The sequence below is a fragment of the Lampetra planeri genome, chromosome 74, assembly GCF_965212315.1.
Source record: "Lampetra planeri chromosome 74, kcLamPlan1.2.h2, whole genome shotgun sequence".
Classification (NCBI taxonomy): domain Eukaryota; kingdom Metazoa; phylum Chordata; class Hyperoartia; order Petromyzontiformes; family Petromyzontidae; genus Lampetra; species Lampetra planeri.
In genome coordinates this window covers 4,453,868-4,474,806 of record NC_136179.1, presented here as the reverse complement: position 1 = coordinate 4,474,806, position 20,939 = coordinate 4,453,868, and the positions used below count along the sequence as shown (strand labels likewise).

General features: G+C 43.6%; 1 pseudogene; it reads right to left on the bottom strand.

Moving 5' to 3' along the window:
- Positions 1-3,206: 3,206 nt before the first annotated feature.
- LOC144737841 (uncharacterized) overlaps positions 3,207-20,939 on the bottom strand; it is a 59,255-nt pseudogene continuing 41,522 nt past the window's right edge.

Sequence of the window (20,939 nt, the reverse complement as noted above, 5' to 3'; positions counted from 1 at the left end):
GCGTGTTTACACAGCGCGCTTTACACAGCGAGTTTGCACCGCGTGTTTGCATTACGCTGCTGGGTCCTCCGGGGACCGTAGTGCTGGCCGTTGAGGAACCACGCGCCTTCAGATATTCACACAGCCCTTTAGCATTAGCCTTTGTGTGCAAGCGGATTAGGGTTTAACCGCCGAAGGTGCACGCGCATTTTCATACTGCCGTTTTGATTAGCGCCAGCCTTTGTGAGGGAAATACGCGCCTGCAGGGGCGCGTATGTGCACGCCTCCGTATTCGTTTTTGTGTGGTGGGGGTACGTGTGCGTGTGGAAAATAACCCCGGGCGGTGGTGAGCCAGCGAGTGAGCGATGTCCGTCAGAGAGGGCGCTGGTGCGGGGGGGGGGGGCGATCACCCGACCGGCGGGGGCCTGGCTCGAGGCGGCCGAAGAGGAGGTGGGAGTGGAGCTCACGGGGAGCAGAGAGTTGGACGTCGGCCTCCACATGTGCCGCACCCATTTTCACTGCTTGGTGCACAGAGGCAAGGGGATTTAAGATACTTAATCATTTGTTTCAACTGCTGCGGCAGATTGAGCAGAGGAGCAATTGGGCAGTGCAGCATTGGGGCAGAGGAGGGGCGGTTTGTTATGAAGAAGGCGAATCACATGAATATGTTTTCCCACCACCGCTTGTATGTATAATGACCATTTCCCAAAACGTTTCTTGTTGTCTATTGTCTTTGTACCGCCGCACACACAGCTGGGACACCGCACACACGAGCCAAGGCTCATTTAAAGAAACCCAGGCAGCACTCGCAAGCAATGCAACGTTATGTTGTATCCTCAAGGGTCGATTTCACGAAGTTTATAGTAACAACAACAACAACAATTATATTGATCATAATTCTTAACAGAGCATCCTTGAGACTTGACACTTGCAGGTTTTGTTAATTGTCTGCACCAGACCCCTCCAGTTCTCTCACCCTGGGTCAGCTGCCCCTTCCATGTCCTGGAAACCATGGCAAGGTCATCCCATGAGGACCGCCTGGATGAAAACCAGCATGGAAGGGGCCCAGTGTGGGGCCGGCTATGCTAATGGCATAGTCCCGTGTGTGTGTGATGTGAGGTCTCCTGGCAGCAGTCATTCTCCGCTGTAGTCCTGGCATCTGCTGCTCAGCTTCATTTCCAGGCTGTGGTCACAGTGGCACCGTCTCTCTGGGGACCCGTGTGGTGTGTGTAGCGAGTATCACGGGGTGGGCGGGTAGTGTGGTGATAGTGGTCACGTTTGGCACCGATGCACGACCACCGCCACCACCCCTACTGGGCGGTGGACCTGCCACCACAAAGCAGCACGCGGCGGAGGAGTGAGGCCATCGCTCTCGCCACTCGAGCGAGGCCCCCTCGCTTCCTCTTCTTTTCGTACATCTCCACCTGCACCTCTTCCATCTTCTCCTCCGTCTCATCCTCCTCCATCCCCTCTTCTTCATCCTCCACCACCATCTTATTCTCCTCCTCTTCCTGCGCCACCTCCATCTTCTCCATCTTCTTCTCCTCCGCTAGCACCATCTCTTCCTCCTTCATCTCCTCACCTTCCGGCACCATCATCTCCACCACCGTCTTCTCTTCCTCCTCCACCACCATTGTTTCCACTTTGTCCGTCGTCTCCATGTCCTCCACCACGACCATCTGTTCATCCTTTGTTGTCTCCTTGTCCTCCATCTCCGTATTGTCTTTCTCCTCTCCCTCCGTGTTCTCCTCCATTGTCACCATCACAATCTCGTCCTCCTTTGCTTTCTCTTCCTCCGATTTCTCATCCTCTGTCTCTGCCTCATCCTCCATCATCTCCTCCTTCACCTCTTCCTTCGCCTCCTTCTCCATAACCTCTGTCGTCGCTTCAAAGGCCTGGACGAGTGAGGAGGAGGGCTGAGCTGGCTCAGATCTGTGAAGAGACAACACGACACCGTTCTAGATTTGAAGCTTTCGTGACTGCAATGATTCATATTCTTAGGTTTTTTTCGGTGAAGTCACGTAGGTAAAAAACATTACAAAGTAAAATAAAATAAAAAATAAAAATCACGACGTTTCGGAGGCAACACAAGCTTCCGTCTTCAGGTGGTACCGTCACAGCCACGACAGCTGTATCAAGTAAATGAGAGATTGCAGAAGCTACCACTCCGTTTATATAATGGTTGGAGGTGGTGGGGTAAGGGCTGCATACTTTTATTAATATGGTAAGGTGAGGCTTAAGACTAAGAATAGACTGCATAACAAAGGCTGAGCCTTTGTTATGGAGAGGTGCGGTTTGTGACTCAAACTGTAACAGGGAGACCACCACTAGACATGGTAAAACTGTGATGGTTGTCTGTCAAACACGACATCGTTCCACCTTGCTGCTACGGCAGACATTGCCATCTCCCCATCGTCCGTCGGTGGAATGTGTGGCGGATTAATTCGAGCTGAATAGAAACAGCAATAACGACATGGCCAGTGAGTGTGCTTAGTATTGGTGCTGTCATTCTCATGGCGCCAGGCTATCCTTGAGATAGGTGCAGCTGTGTCTCACACAGACTGCTGTAGTTTCACAGTAGTGGGTGGCGTTGCTGTGCAAATTTAACTGAATAATTTGAAGTGACATTATTTTGGCTCTTTCAGTAAAGTCACGTAGGTATAAAATATAGTAAATTAAATCACAACGTTTCGATTGCAACACAGGCAATCATCATCAGGTGAGAAAACCACAGCAAGAAACGTTCTTGCAATAACAACATGGCCATCGAAACGTCGTGATTTAATTAATTTGATTTCATACCTACGTGAATTTACCGAAATAACCAAAGAGTATGGATCCCTGTAGTCACGAAAACTTCAAATCTAGATTGACATGTTTCTATATGTGTATTCTAATTGACCCCTTGCACATGATGTCTTAAGCATTTCAAATGGCATCCGTAGAGATCCTGAACGTCCACTGTGACGAAATGGGTGTGGATCTGTGTGGTCAATGCAGCAGCAATAATAGCCAGGGCGGGAAGCAAGATCTGAACTGTAATGGTGAAGAATGAGTACACGACAATTTGGTCGCTTCAACACATCCACGATTTCAAAAAAGTGTCCGTCAGTGATTTGTGGTCGAGAGAGCCACCTCCCTGGACGTCGAAGGCATCTCAGAGTGCATTGCATGCGATGAGCCTCTCGCATCTCTCATCTCATCGCGTTTTAAATTGAACACCCCTCTCATTGGTAGCTGTCGCTGTGCATTACAAGGCGACTTGGCAGCTGGCCTGGAAACAGGCGATATACAGCGAAAATCTCACGGTGGATGGAGGGTTACATGCTGAAGATATGTCCACTTTGTTACGTGGTCTAACCCAAAAACCAATTATGAAAAATAAATCTGTCCACAGTATAGCGGAATGTACACGTGGGGTTTGCAGTGTCTGTGAATTTTGAGAGCACGACAGAGCTTGAGCACCTGTGCGTCACAGCAACATTGACCTGGGTTTGATTTCCACGTTTGGCCACATGCTCCGTGTGGATTATACAGCCACCTGTTCTGGGAAGGTTCTGCAGCTTTCTCCCTGTTACTGAACCCACACAAGCAATGCAAATCGTTCAATTTGGATCGCAAACAGTAGCAACTTTGTTGCAAAATGCGAGCAAACTTGGCAGGATCCTCCTGAAAAAAAGTTTCGTGACCGAGTAAGGCTGATGCTGCGTGAGAAGCATGGCAATAAATGACAAAAATAAACACACAGGGGATGCACACGCAGACTGGTTTACCGTGGCTCAGCGACTCCGGAGTTTTCTTTATCTTCTTGGAAGCCCTCTTCTCCAAAGCTCTGAGCAATTGGGCCCCACACAGGATTGGAGTATGTGGCTGCGGTGGTGGTAGCGGTGGTGGCGGTGGCAGTGGTGGTGGTGCTGCTGGTGGTATCGGTCTGGAGCCATTGTCGCTCGATCTTGGCGAGACGCTCCTCCTCCTCCTCGAGGCGCTTTTGCTCCACAAGACGCTTCTCCTCCATCAAGTGCTCCTCCTCTTGACGCTTCACTTCAACGAGGCGCTTCTCCTGCATGAGACGTTTCTCCTCGAGGAGCTTCACCTTGCGAAAGCGCCTCTCCTCAAGACGCTTCTTCTTCTTCTCGAGACGCTTCAGCTCTATGAGACGCTTCACCTCAAAGAGGCGATTCTCCTCCATGAGGCGCTTCTCTTCCTCGACCCGCTGCACCTCAATGAGGCGCTGCTCCTCGACAAGGCGCTTCTCTTCTTCCACCCGCTTCTCTTCCATGAGGCGCTTCTCTTCCTTGACCTGCTTCACATCTATGAGGCGCTTCTCTCCCTCCAGATGCTTCTCCTTGAGACGCTTCACCTCGCGAAGGCGCTTCTCCTCCATGAAGCGCGTTTCTTCAAGGAGGCGCTTTTCCATGACGCATTTCACGTCGTTGAGGATTTTGTTTCGAAGCCACTTCTGCTCCGTTTGGTGCTTCAACTTGGCGAGGTGCTTCACCTCATTGGGGCGCTTCTCTTCCATTGGGCATTTCTCCTTCGCAAGGCGCTTGTCCTCCTGGAGACGCTTCACTCCGCTGAAGTTTTTCACCTCCCCAATGCTCCTCTGTGCACGCGAAGATAAGCACATGACCATTCAGACATGTGCACTCAGGACAACATCCATTCTCGCAGGCACACAAACATGGACGGGCACATACACAAACAAAAATGCATACTGGCACATCTATGTACAGATGAAAACATGCACATTAACTCATGGTATGACGTGATGATGGAGGGATGGAGTGATGGTGTTGGGAGATGGTGTTGTGATATGGAGAGGTGAAATTGTGGAATGTTCTGGAGAGACGGTGCCTTGTGATGGTATTGACGCTTTATGAGGCTCTATGATATTGTATTGATTATCAATTTGAAGCTTTCGTGACTGCAAGGATTCATACTCACGTATGTGACTTCACCGAAAAAACCTAAGAAAGAGTCACATACGTGAATTTACCGAAAAAACTAAGAGTATATTGTATTGAGTTGGTGGTGGTGTGAAGAGATGGTGTGGTGATGTGAGGTGTAGTGATGTTTTGGTGCAATAGTGTGGGAGTGTGGAGAGAATGTGGTGTTTGACCCCCATAGACCCCCATACACACCTTTGGGGAGGGATGGTCGTAGCTTTGGCCTGGGAAAGGGTCCACTTCATCCATAATGTCCCCCCACGTGGTCGACTGGCGCCATGACTCCCGGGCTACGGAAATTAAAATTAATTCAAAAGACGAGTAATGTATTAGAGAACGAAGCACGTGGAGATTCACGGAACAAATTCTGAGATTCTTGTAATTACCTCTTAACACATACCATGACCTGCTGTTGAGAAACATTAGTCACATGGTAGTAAAACATTACAAGTCATATTTTTGTAAGCATGTTGAGATCATTAATTTCATGAAGTTGAGACCCCCGTTTAAACCAATATGGCTGAAACGCAGCTCTAAATCCATGCTGTCTGCCACCCTTGACCGTTTACCTTTTCCCATCAGGGAGCTGCCTCCTCTGCATAAAAGCCACGTGATGCAGGTAACTGGGACTTACCATCATAGTCCTCCAAGATATCAGCCCACTTGCGTTGTCTGTCCATGTTTTGTGGTGAAGGAGTCGTTTCTGTTTGATGTTGGAGGGGCTGGAGAGGTTGTAAAAACGCTGAGATTTATCAGCCTTTTGAATCACTCATCCTCACAATTATTCCATATTGACCACTCGCTGTACCAATCAAATCACTTTCGTGCCGTTTGTTTTACAAGTCCACTCACTCGCTTGTTTTCCAACTCACGCGTGCGTCAGATCACTCACTCATCCACCCACGCGAACATGTTTATTCCAACTGCCTATTGCATTAAACATAATCGCCAAACATAACCGTGATGTTTAACCTCTAATCCAGACAAGCATGTTGATGCACAGCCCATTTGTATTAACCGACTGCTTGATAAAGGCCCCCCTATGTCTTGTAGGTCATTGGGGTCAAATGACCGTACACAAATTATTTGTTATAACCCGAGAATGACGTCGTAGGTCACGTGATGTCAGAGGTACCGCCCATGTGGCTGTGACGTCACAGATAGGAGACGTCTATGGCAGCAGCTAGGGTCTGAACTAAAAGGCAGACTCCTCCCCCGTGTTGGATAACATTCAATACATGCAATGCAGGGCACAATTATGCAGGCAATCAGAACACAATCATTATAGACATGTTAATCATATTATATGAGATTTAAACAGGTCAGTTATGAACGTTTTAAATGTTGACTTGCTTTTGGTCTAAACAATGACAGTAACAGTAACATATCAGAGCATGCCAAGTAACCTAACTAATAGTCCTAATTTGGTTGCAGAAAATCAAAATACCAGCATACACAAAAATAATTAAGCTTTAGTTTGTAGTCAAAACGTGCAATACAAATAAACAACACACATCGTCAACAGGGATGCTCTCACCTCGTTGAGAATTCGCTCTGCAAAGGCTTCTTCTGCTGCTGCTCACTCGTGCTCATTCCTCTCGACTGCGGGTGGAGGCGTGGCTATGACGTAACAGAGGTGACGTCACTACAGCGAGGCTCCGCCCCCACGCGCTTGGCGGGCGCTCCACGTGGTGCAGTGCGGGTGTTGTGCGTCACCGGAAACAGCAGAGTCCTCGGTTCGACATTAAACATTTGCCCCCTCGCTTTGTGCTGTCTTTGATGTCGCCGTTACTGCGGCGAGGACTGAAGCGATGCCTGGCTATCAGGCCTGGCATATACCTAGGCCTCAGGCTTCATATTTGTTCGTAGTTATTTTTTGTTTAATTGGAATTATTCACTTGCATTTCATTAATTACATTTCAAGCGTATAAACACCATCCCATTGGTTTATTTAGTTTTAAATTCAGGTTTGTAGTATAGTTATTGATCTGTAGTTATATTTAAGTGAGTGAGGTGGTTGTACTAAGTGTGAATTTGAGTTACATGTAAATTATTATTGTGTAAAGGATTTGTCTGTGTGCAACTATCCTGGCAGTGGTAATATGGGCTTTTTATAATTAAGTTGTTAATGAGATTGTTCATTTGTATGTGTCTGTTATCTACCTCTGTGTCAGGTTACATATCTATGTTTGTAGCTGTGTGTGTTTGTTATTTATGATGGGTGGTGATGATGATGTTTCTTGATAATGGATGGTGGTGATGATGATGATGATGGGTGGTGATTATGAAGGGTTGTAATGATGATGGGTGGTGATGATGTGTAGTGATTATGATGGGTGGTAGTGATGATGATGGGTGGTGGTAATGATTGAGGAGGTTATGATGATGGGTGGTGATGGTTATGGGTGGTGATGATGATGAGTTGTTGTGATTATGGGTGTTGATGATGATGGATGATTGGTGGTGGTTATGATGAATGTTGGTTGTGATGGTTGGGTGGTGGTGGCGACGATGGTTGATGATGGTGAGTTGATAGTGATAATGATGATAATGGGTGTTGATACTGATGATTTGTGTTGATAATTATGGGTGGTGATGAGTAAATGAGCAACCACCCGACACATAACAGCAACAGAAGTAACTAAAGCAGCACCAATAACAGCAGCGACAACAGCAGCAGCAACAACACATTTTGAGGGCGACGCAACTACTTCTGATTCTGCTGTTTCTGGTGCTCGACTAATTGTAGCCAGGCCCTGCTCTCGCGGGACCAACCCACACGTCTTCGGAAATTATTGCGATGATCATGTCTGAGCTGAAAATTAAGTGAATAAACGTTACTTTGTTTAACCATAACTGTGTGTAGGTTAGTATCTGGGGGCTCAGCGAATACTACTCATGAAATAACTCGTACTCCTTTATGACCGACATTGTACTAATTTTGGTTGATCGAGACGAACACTGGATTAAACATGCACCTCTTAACCCCTGCCTCGCATTTACGACGAATAATTTGCATTTACACATACCATACAGTCAAGCACAGTAAAATGCTATTACGACAATATTGTTATTCTAGGAATTTGAATTCGATTCTAACCCTGCACTCCCACAGTTCGCATATCCAACCCCCGGGTCGATTGAACGTCAGCTTTCTTTTATATGAGCAGATTGCGATTTTAATACTTCTAATGAGATTCGAATACCGTATCCATAAATCGCCTAAATATGAAAATGTGTCATTAAACCCGCCACCACCCACACACCCAATTAGTAAGGTTTGTCACGTAAACCGGACATGCTAATTCGTTACTAGTCCAGCACAATGGTGTGATGGAGAGCCAAGCCACAACATTTACAATCTGAGTACGACGTTTCGCCAGTAATTACAACAATCTTCATTAGGCGACGGCCAGTTTTGTGGAGAAGTGCTCCTGTTTCGTTCCGTAAATAGAGAGGTAGATGTGATGACAAAACGTGTGTGCTCTTCTTGCGCGAAGTGGGGGAGGGGGGTGTTAATGGATGCACATATATATATATGGCTATGGGTACCCATTGCCGTTTGGGTAATGTATATGGTAATCAACGTACATTAGGCATGCGAATTAAGTGAACCCATTGACCTTGTACTTCCTGTCGATTGTGTGTACTAAAATAGCCGTGCCAACGGTAATCCCTATTGAAGAATAGTGACCTGAATAGACATGCTTTAGTAACGAATTGTCATGTTCTGTATTAGTGACAATCCTTACTATTTTCATGTGGCGGGTTTAACAAAATATATTTTTTCCTTGCGCAATTTAACCCAAAAACCTGTTCGATTGAACATACACTATACATATTTATTAGCAGAGTGCTATTCAATACTTCTAATGAGATTTTAATACCGTACCTCCGTTAATGGTGTAATAAATTATTAAACCAGTTTATAGTAGTTTAATGTTTAGTGCTATCGTTTATAATGTTACAGTTGACATGTTATAGAGTACATGTGATCTCCAGTCTACTTCGGGATTAGGGACCAGAATGCTGCGAAACGATTTATAACGGGGCCATTCGCCTCTAGGAACATGTTTATGGGGAGACAGCCAAGATACTGCTGGTTAAAGGCAGACTTGTGTGACGGAGATTAGCGACTACTACTGAAGAATTATCTATCATTTATGATAGAATTTGTCATAATTTTGGTTGATTACGGAGAACAAGACACCTGCTATGTTGACGAATTCTTAGTACATATATTGTACTTACCCATATTGCTAAAATATCGTTAACACTAGAATAAGCTTGCAGTTCTTAGCCATCTCATCACGTTGCTTCAAATATGCTCTAGGTTGAGTGTCCTGATGTGGTCTGACGCATTTACTGCGATTACATTGAAGCATTCAAAGCGGTCCACAACCCTGAATTGTGCAGCTTGGAATAATGGAGGAATTCGCATTTCTTTTTTTGTTTTTTTGAACTTGAGGAGTTACATCACAAGCGAAAGCGATAGTATTTGCCAAGAATATCTTCATTAGTCGAGAACGAAAGTAGGAAGTTCAAATGGTGTCATATTCGCCTAATTTTCGAGTTGGATCTTTGGGGCTGTATAATGTGTAAAGTTGAAGGTGCTAGGTGTTGTCTTCTTCTAGCAGCTACTAACGTGCATGTGGTCTGTTTTTAGGATTTGTCCATTGCTGTTGTTAGCTTTGTCGTGCGCATTTCTTGTTGAGTTCTGCCACTTTAGTGTTGCAGTTTGTTAAAGAATTCGCCACGTGAGCGTGATGTTTTGCTTAGTGGGAATTTCGCTTTGTTACAATTTGTGATTGTTATAATAATTGTAACGATTCATAATCGCATGCGTTTATAATGGGTTTGTGCGTGTATTTATATAAATATATTCCGTCTTTTGTTATTCGATGACATCTAGCAGTGAAAATTGTGATTCTAATATGACCATGTTGTAATTGTAATAATTTTTATCCGATCCTTGCACGTACACTATACAAACATATTAGCGATTCTTATACGACCACACTGTGATTCTAATGCTTCTAATGATATTATAATACCTTACCTCCGTTTAAATGGTTATAAATTAAAACACTAGTTTATAATCGTTTAATGTTCAGTGTTATCGTTTATAGTATTACAGTTTACATGTTATAGAGTACAGTTTATCCCCGACATACTTCGGGATTAGGGACTGGTACGTTGATGAACGATTAACTACGGGGAACTTTCCCCTCAAGGAACACGTGTTAATCGGGTAGACAGCCAAGATGCTGCCGGTTAAGGGCACACTTGTGTGACGGAGATCCTCCACCTGAAACTCGCTTAACATGTTTTTTCTAGGAACATTATAAAATAAAGAACGGACAAACATTTGTTAAAAATACGTTTTTATTCATCTGCAATCATTTTTGCGTCAAAACTCGAAGGGAATATTTATTATGTCCTATGTTCACACATTTCCAGTACAATGCAAACCATTTCCGTTCCAGGAATACCAAAGCGTTAAAGTTTCACTCCCCATGATTTCCTTATTAGATCACCACATGTGTTTAATGCGCGTCTATGTTGAAGTCAAGGCCATATATCCAACGAACGCGTCATTAATGTACATCCTGAAAACCGGCTATCTAAAGTGAAAAAAGCTATATACTTAAAAAAAAACCGTTTAAAATGTTGAGTAAAGATGTACCTACAGACGCATTCCAACTTTAGCTCAACAGAAACTCTTAACGACCAGTGCTCATCACACCACTTCGGCAAGTAATCCGATAACATTACAAACCACCACTGGGCACGTCAATAAACTCTCACAAAAACTGTGAAACTAAAATGGTCAAAATTACACACAAAAGTTATCGATACGGCTTAAAAGGTATAACCGCATGCAACATTATATTTCACCCCGAGCTCTCGGTTTGATCCTCGAGTCACTCCATTACATCCAGCCATCTCTCGGGATCCAACTGCATGGGATCGAAGGTGGAATCTTCTTCAGAATTCATTGCACCACCTTGAATTTCACCTTTTGATTTCAGCTTCCTATCATTGTGGACCTTCTGATCCCTGTTAAGAGTTGATGACTGTGCAAATGCCTTCCCACACACAGAGCACGGGAATTTCTTCTCGCCCGTGTGTGTTTTCTCATGAGCTTGAAGATGTGATGACCGTGCAAATGACTTCCCACACACAGAGCACAGGAATGGCTTCTCGCCCGTGTGTGTTTTCTGGTGACGCTGAAGAGTTGATGCCTGTGCAAATGCCTCCCCACACACAGAGCACAAGAACGGCTTCTCGCCCGTGTGTGTTTTCTTATGATCTTGAAGAGTTGATGACTGTGCAAATGGTATCCCACACACAGAACACAGGAATGGCTTCTCGCCCGTGTGTGTTCTCTTATGGTTTTGAAGAGTTGACGAGTGTGCAAATGTCTTCCCACACACAGAACACAGGAATAGCTTCTCGCCCGTGTGTGTTCTCTGATGACTCTGAAGATGTGATGACTTTGCAAATGCCTTCCCACACACAGAGCACAGGAACGGCTTCTCGCCCGTGTGTCTTCTCTGATGGTCTTGAAGAGTTGACGAGTGTGCAAATGCCTTCCCACACACAGAGCACAGGAACGGCTTCTCGCCCGTGTGTGTTCTCTGATGACTCTGAAGATGTGATGACAGTGCAAATGTCTTCCCACACACAGGGCACAGGAATAGCTTCTCGACCGTGTGTGTTCTCTGATGACTCTGAAGATGTGATGACTGTGCAAATGTTTTCCCACACACAGGGCACAGGAACAGCTTCTCGCCCGTGTGTGTTCTCTGGTGTCTCTGAAGATGTGATGGTCGTGAAAAGGACTTCCCACACACAGAGCAATTGAATGGCTTCTTGCCTCCGTGTGCGTGGGGCTGTGGAGAGCGTATCTGCTCCATGTGAGCGTAGTAACAGCAGCTGTGTTATCGAGTCAAAAGTACGCTATCGGCCGCAAGGATGTTTAGCGTTGAGTTTTGGATTTTGTTAACTGCTAAAACAAGAACGACACTCGCGTCTAACCGAGGCACAAAAATCCCGTAAATTTGACGACGAACACGTTTAAGAGTTTATCCGCGAAAATAGACACTTACTTGGAGATTCACGGTATATCGATGTCTGTAACCCGTCTGAAGATGTCGCCACGAACTCTCCCGACGCAAAGTCGCCTAACTGTCGACACAGCAATTGTGCTCGCCAGGCTGCGTTGTCTCGCGGTTGAAGGGCGATCAGCAGAGCGACGAGTCGAGCGTCCAACCTCATCAAGTTCCCTCTCGAAATGGCATTGAGCTCTGCTTCTGAGCCGCCTTATAACTCCCCCCCTAGGATCCAATCCTTTGTCTTTCAGGATATTTGCATTCGATTGTTCATTTTGGAAGGTACAATCCGCATGTCTATTAACATACCGAATTGTAATGTGCCCATTGTGCTTCATGCATGAATATGTAAGTGCATCTCAGTGTGTAATTGTGCGCTTATTTTGAATAAATGGAAAAACATTGTCCTCGATTTAAAGTGAATGCAGAGAAATTAGCATGTAACTTTAGAAAAGGAAGAGAGCGGCCTTCTCGACGAGGGAGTGAAACCCAATGGGTAATATTATTTTACAGCGTTACAATGGATAGGTTGTAGTTCATAGGTTATAATATTATCTTTCACTATGATAGCGCTTAAGATGTGAGAGTCTACAATATCAGAGTTGATCAAATGCGACGATCAAGGGCGTCAATTGGTTAAGTTTGATCAGTCTTTGATCAAAGGCGTCATCCCATCACGGAACACCACCTCCCTGCGTATATAACAGCAACAGAAGCAACTACAGCAGCAACAACAGCAGCGACAACAACAGCAGCAACATCACATTTCGAGGGCGGCGCAGCTACTTCCGATTCTGCTGCCAAGCTGTTTGTAGTCGGGACCTGCTCTTGCAGGACCCCACACGTCTTTGGAAATGATTGCGATGATCATGTCTGAGCTGAGAATTAAGTCACTCAAGATTACTTTGTTTAACCATAACTTTAGGTAGGTTAGTGTCATCGGGGCTCTGTGAATACTACTCATGAATGAAATCACACTCCTGAATAACTGACATTGTACTAATGTTGTACTAATTTTGGTTGATCTAGTAGAACAAGGCACGTGCCACGTCCAGACGAATTCTTATCAACAACAGTGTCATTAAATATGATGCTAAAATAAATGTTAACGCTGGATTTAACGTGCACCTCTTAACCCCTCCCTCGCATTTACGACTAACGATTTGCATTTGCACGTAACATATATTAAAGTCCATTAAAATGCTAATACGACCATATTGTTATTCTAAAAATTGAATGCGATTCTTGCCCTGTACCCCCCCCCCCCTTCCCACAGTTCACATATCCGACCCCCGGTTCGATTGAACAGATAATTTACATACATATCTGTATGTCCCCCAAGTTGCTCCGCCCATGGCGGGGTCAGGTAGAGGTCATAGAGGTGGGTGATCTAAAGACAGTGCATCAACTAAGAGAGAGTTCGAGAAGGGAAGGCGAGACCAAGTGTGGGCGGAGGTTCACGCCGAGAATGAGAGAGGGGGAGGAACGAGGTTTGGGGCTGTTTTGGCTGGTTGCTGTCTCGTCGTCGTCGTTGCTATATCGTGACGCCTGGGGTCTGAAACCGCGTTAAAGGCTAAATAAAATAACCCTCTGCAGTGTGAGTCCGGAGTCATTGCAATTGTAATGATTCATTATTTCACGGGCTAATATTGGGTTTGTGCGATTATTTTACATATTCATACTGAATATTGTTATTTGATTCCATTTAGATGGAACATTCATCCATTAGTGGACAGCTTGATATTAATACCACCAAAGTGTTATTCAAATAATTTTAATCCCATCCTGATCCTGCACCTTCCGTTTCACATATCCCACCCTTGGTTCGCACGTCCATATTACATGCATACATGTTACATACAGACATTACATTCATGCATATTACATACATGTTACATACTCACGAGTGTGAAGCTAAGAATTCGAATGAGATTCGAATATCACAATTCAATGTACGGTGTTCTAATCTGTAATACGAGTTCACAACATTATAGTTTACTATGACACTAGTTTGTAGTGTTATTTTAAAGCGTGGAAATGTATAGCTCATAGTTTAAAGGTTATATTCTTAGAGGTTATAATGTTAGAGTATGCAATGTGAGTTTACAATTTGAGAGTTTGTGGACGTGCCCTATTCTCGTGGGACCCGACACGGATTTGGAAATAATTGGTATGATCATGTTTGAGCTGGGATGAGCGACTAATGTTTACTTTGATTAATCATAACTGTGTGTAGGTTAGTGCAATCCGGGCTTAGTGAATACTACTCATGAATGAACTCATACTTCTTTTGGATAGAAATTTGAAATAGTGTTGGTAGAACAAGTCGCCTGCCTTTTCTAGACGAATTGTTATCTTCAAGTGCGTCCGTAAATATACTGCTAAAATACACAGTAGTTTGGCTAAGGCACTGTGGCCGGGTGATGACACGGATTCTCAAACAATGGAGTTAAACACTCGCTGCTTGGCCCCGTCGACAGCAGCGAAGGCTGTCATATACCGCCCCATTTACGAGTTGGCTCTTTGGGGCTGTATAATGTGTATAGTTGAAGGTGCTAGGTGTTGTCTTCTTCTAACAGCTACGAACGTGCGTGTGTTGTCTGTTTTTAGGATGTGTGCATTGATGTTGTTTTTTTTTATTGCGGCGTTTATTTGTTGAGTTCTGTCACTTGAGTGTTGCAGTTTGTTTAAGAATTCGTCACGTGAGCGTGGTGTTTTCCTTGGGGGAATTTCTCTTTGTCACAATTTGTGATTGTTATAATAATTGTAATGATTCATAATCTCATGAGTTTATAATGGGTTTGTGCGTGTATTTATATTCAATGACATTTAGCAGTGAAAATCGTGATTGTAACATGACCATGTTGTAATTGTAATAATTTTTATCCGATCCTTGCACATACACTATACATACATATGAGCAGAGTGCGATTCTTAAACGACCACACTGTAATTCTAATGCTTCTAATGATATTATAGTACCTTACCTCCGTTTATATGGTTATAAATTATAACACTAGTTTATAATCGTTTAATGTTTAGTGTTATCGTTTATAGTATTACAGTTTCCATGTTATAGTGTAGTTTATCCACGACATACTTCGGGATTAGGGACTGTTACGTTGATGAACGATTAACTACGGGGACCTTTCCCCTCAAGGAACACGTGTTAATCGGGTAGACAGCCAAGATGCTGCCGGTTAAGGGCACACTTGTGTGACGGAGATCCTCCACCTGAAACTCGCTTAACATGTTTTTGCGAGGAACATTAAAAAATAAAGACCGGACAAACATTTGTTAAAAATATGTTTTTATTCATCTGCAATCATTTTTACGTCAAAACTCGAAGGGAATATTTATTAGATTTCGAGTGCAATGCAAACGATTTCCGTTCCAGGAATACCAAAGCGTTAAAGTATCATTCCCATGATTTCCTTATTAGTTCACCACGTTTGTTCACTGTGCGTCTATGTTGAAGTAAAGGCCATATATCCAACGAACGCGTCATCAATGTACATCCTGAAATCGCTATCTAAAGTCGATTAATACCAATCAAAAAAAGCTATATACTTGAAAAAAAAACTTTTAAATGTTGAGTAAAGATGTACCTACATACGCATTCCAACTTTAGCTCAACAGGAACACTTAACGACTACAATTGAACCCTCTCACAACCAGTGCTCTTCACACCACTTCGGCAAGTAATCCGATAACATTACAAACCACCAATGTGCACGTCATTAAACTCTAAAAAAAACTGTAAAACTAAAATGGTCAAAATTACACACAAAAGTACTCGATACGGCTTAATAGGTATAACCGCATGCAACATTATATTTCAGTCACCCTGAGCTCTCTGGTTGACTCTCGAGCCACTCCATTACATCCAGCCATCTCTCGGGATCCAACTGCATGGGATCGAAGGTGGAAACTTCTTTAGGACTCATTGCAGCACCTTGAATTTCAGCTTTTGATTTCAGTTTCCTATCATTGTGGACCTTCTGATGCCTGTTCATGTTTGATGCGTGTGCAAATGTCTTCCCACACACAGGGCACAGGAATGGCTTCTCTCCCGTGTGTGTTCTCTGATGGTCTTGAAGAGTTGACGAGTGTGCAAATGCCTTCCCACACACAGGGCACAGGAATGGCTTCTCGCCCGTGTGTGTATTCTTATGAGTTTGAAGAGTTGATGACTGTGCAAATGTCTTCCCACACACAGAGCACAGGAATGGCTTCTCGCCCGTGTGTGTTCTCTGATGAGTTTGAAGAGTTGATGAGTCTGCAAATGTCTTCTCACACACAGGGCACAGGAATGGCTTCTCGCCCGTGTGTGTTCTCTGATGACTCTGAAGATGTGATGACTGTGCAAATGTCTTCCCACACACATGGCATAGGAATGGCTTCTCGCCCGTGTGAGTTTTCTGATGGCGTTGGCAGTTTTCTGAAAGTGAAAATGCTATCCCACACACAGAACACAGGAATGGTTTTTCGCCCGTGTGTGTTCTCTGGTGTCTCTGAAGATGTGATGGCTGTGAAAAGGACTTCCCACACGCAGAGCACAGGAATGGCTTCTTGCCTCCGTGTGCGTGGGGCTGTGGAGAGCGTCTCTGCTCCATGTGAGCGTAGTATCAGCAGCGGTGTTATCGAGAACGCTATCGGCCGCAGGGATGTTTCGCGTTGAGTTTTGGATTTTGTTAACTGCTAAAACAAGAACGACACTCGCGTTTAACCGAGACGCAAAAAAATCGCGTAAATTTTACGACGAACACGTTTAAGAGTTCATGCGCTAAAATAGACACTTACTTGGAGATTCACGATATATCGATGTCTGTAACCCGTCTGAAGATGTCGCCACGAACTCTCCCGATGCAAAGTCGCCTAACTGTCGACACAGCAATTGTGCTCGCCAGGCTGCGTTGTCTCGCGGTTGAAGGGCGATCAGCAGAGCGACGAGTCGAGCGTCCAACCTCATCAAGTTCTTTCTCGAAATGGCATTGAGCTCTGCTTCTGAGCCGACTTATAACTCCCCCCCCCCTAGAATCCAATCCTTTGTCTTTCAGGATATTTGCATTCGATTGTTAATTTTGGAAGGCACAATCCGCATGTCTATTAACATACCGAAGAGTTATGTGCCCATTGTGCTTCATGCATGAATATGTAAGTGCATCTCAGTGTGTAATTGTGCGCTTATTTTGAATAAATGGAAAAACTTTGTCCTCGATTTAAAGTGAATGAAGAGAAATTAGCATGTAACTTTAGAAAAGGAAGAGAGCTGCCTTCTCGACGAGGGAGTGAAACCCAATAAGTAATATTCTTTTACAGCGTTACAATGGATAGGTTGTAGTTCATAGGTTATAATATAATGTTTCACTATGATAGAGCTTAACATGTGAGACTCTACAATATCAGAGTTGATCAAATGCGACGATCAAGGGCGTCAATCGGGTGAGTTTGATCAGAGGCTTTAATCAAAGGCGTCATCCCATCACGGAACACCACCTCCCTGCGTTTATTACAGCAACAGAAGCAACTACAGCAACAACAACAACAGCAGCAACAACAGCAGCAACATCACATTTCGAGGGCGACGCAGCTACTTCCGATTCCGAATCATTTCCAAAGACGTGTGGGGTCCTGCGAGAGCAGGACCCCACACGTCTTTGGAAATGATTGCGATGATCATGTCTGAGCTGAGAATTAAGTCACTCAAGATTACTTTGTTTAACCATAACTTTAGGTAGGTTAGTGTCATCGGGGCTCTGTGAATACTACTCATGAATGAAATCACACTCCTGTATGACCGACATTGTACTAATTTGTGTTGATCGAGTAGAACAAGGCACGTGCCACGTCCGGACGAATTCTTATCAACAATAGCTTCCTTAAATAGTATGCTAAAGTAATTGTTAACACTGGATTAAACAAGGACCTCTTAACCCCTCCCTTGCATTTACGACTAACGATTTGCATTTGCACATAACATACATTCAAGCACAGTAATATGCTAATACGACCATATTGTTATTCTAAAATTTGAATGCGATTCATCTTCTTGGTTCTTTCGGTAAAGTCACAGATAAGGGAAGTAATACAATAATAAAATAAAACATAATAAAATAATTCCCACGACGTTTCGGTCCCAACGCAAGCAGCCGTCTTCAGGTGAAGAATGAAACACCACCAAGCTTGGAGCGTACATTTAAGCTGGGTTGGAGGGGGGGAGGTGGGAAGAAGAGCGCCTTGACAAAATAATTTGCATATCAATAGGAATTTAGCATATTTATGGGAAATGCGTAGGAGGTGGACGGGGGATTTCAAAGTCATATTATGCCCGTGCATTATGCAGGACCAGCAGCATCAAAGGGAGGGAATGGGGGTAGCATTAACAAAGAGAAGGAATGTTAATAGTATGTAGCTGCAGTTAATAAACAACCACGTAAAAAACGAAATTATAAACTACATAGTATCATCAGTATACTAAATATACTCTCCAATAAGCTGAGCTACTAACAGTAAGTAATACATTACAATTCTATGTCGCAAAAAATAGAATATGCTTCCAGCTAAACTTTTTTCTCTTACATCACACGGGTCTACCCCGTACTATATACTACCATAGACAAACCCAACATTAAATTACATACTGTATTACTATACACCACTCTATACCTTCGACTATAATATTACCGATTTAAAGCGTTCGTGACTGCAGGGATTCATCTTCTTGGTTCTTACGTGACTTTACCGAAAGAGCCAAGAAGATATAATATTACCCTCAGTATTATTCTACCCACCCTACTGTATACCACACTGCTGTATATTCACTATACAATTACGATATTGTATATTACGTTATACATTGTATTAAACATTACAATTTTATACTATTTATACAATCTGCTATACACTATACCATTGACCGTCGCGTGAAAGATACTAAGAGGATTCTAGATTTGAAGCTTTCGTGACTGCAAGGAATCATCTTCTTAGGTTTTTTCGGTAAAGTCACGTAGAAAGTAAAATAAAATAAAAACAAAAATCACGACGTTTCGGAGGCAACACAAGTCTCCGTCATCAGGTGGGACCGTCACAGCCAGATTAGCTGTATCAAGTATCACTTGATACAGCTAATCTGGCTGTGACGGTCCCACCTGATGACTGTATCAAGTGATACTTGATACAGCTAATCTGGCTGTGACGGTCCCACCTGATGACGGAGACTTGTGTTGCCTCCGAAACGTCGAGATTTTTGTTTTTATTTTATTTTACTTTCTACGTGACTTTACCGAAAAAACCTAAGAAGATACTAAGAGGATGCAATGAAATATGTCAATGGGAGAGTGGCGGTCGGAGACTTGCAGCGGAGCAAAGACACCATTCCCTTTGGAAAATACAAGATACATAGTCAATGCCAGTGAGTTATTCAATGACATCTAGCAGTGAAAATCGTGATTGTAATATAACCATGTTGTAATTGAAATATGTTTTATCCGATCCTTTCACGTACACTATACATACATATGAGCAGAGTGCGATTCTTATACGACCACACTGTGATTCTAATGCTTCTAATGATATTATAATACCTTACCTCCGTTTATATGGTTATAAATTAAAATACTAGTTTATAATCGTTTAATGTTTAGTGTTATCGTTCATAGTATTGCACTTTACATGTTATAGAGTACAGTTTATCCCCGACATACTTCGGGATTAGTGACTGGTATGTTGATGAACGATTAACAACGGGGACCTTTCCCCTCAATGAACACGTGTTAATCGAGTAGACAGCCAAGATGCTGCCGGCTAAGGGCACACTTGTGTGACGGAGATCCTCCACCTGAAATTCTCTTAACATGTTTTTGCTAGGAACGTTATAAAATAAAGACCGGACAAACATTTGTTAAAAATACGTTTTAATTAATCTGCAATTATTTTTACGTCAATACTCGAAGGGAATATTTATTACATTTCCAGTACAATGCAAACTATTTCCGTTCCAGGAATACCAAAGCGTTAAAGTATCATTCCCCATGATTTCCTTAATAGTTCACATTTGTTCACTGTACATCTATGTTGAAGTCAAGGCCATATATCCAACGAACGCGTCATCAATGTACATCCTGGAATCGGTTATCTAAAGTCGATTAATACCAACCAAAAAAAGCCATATACTTGAAGAAAATGCGTTTAAAATGTTGAGTAAAGATGTAACTGGACGCATCCCAAATTTAGCTTAACGACTACAATTGAACCCTCTCACAACCAGTGCTCATCACACCACTTCGGCTAGAAATCCGATAATATTACAAACCACCACTGTGCACGTCATTAAACTATCACAAAAACTGTAAAACTAAAATGGTCAAAATTACACACAAAAGTACTCAAGACAGCTTAATAGGTATAACCGCATGCAACATTATATTTCAGTCATCCCTGACTCTCGGTTTGATCGTCGAGCCACTCCATTACATCCAGCCATCTCTCGGGATCCAACTGCATGGGATGGAGGGTGGAAAATTCTTCAGGACTCAATGCAGCACCTTGAACTTCAGCTTTTGATTTCAGTTTCCTATCATGGTGGACCTTGTGATGCGTGTTAAGATTTGACGACTGTGCAAATGCCTTCCCACACACAGGGCACAGGAATGGCTTCTCGCCCGTGTGTGTTCTCTGATGGTCTTGAAGAGTTGACGAGTGTGCAAATGCCTTCCCACATACAGAGCACAGGAATGGCTTCTCGCCCGTGTGTGCTCTCTGATGAATCTGAAGATGTGATGACTGTGCAAATGCCTTCCCACACACAGAGCACAGGAATGGCGTCTCGCCCGTGTGTGCTCTCTGATGAATCTGAAGATGTGATGAGTTTGCAAATTTCTTCCCACACACAGGGCAC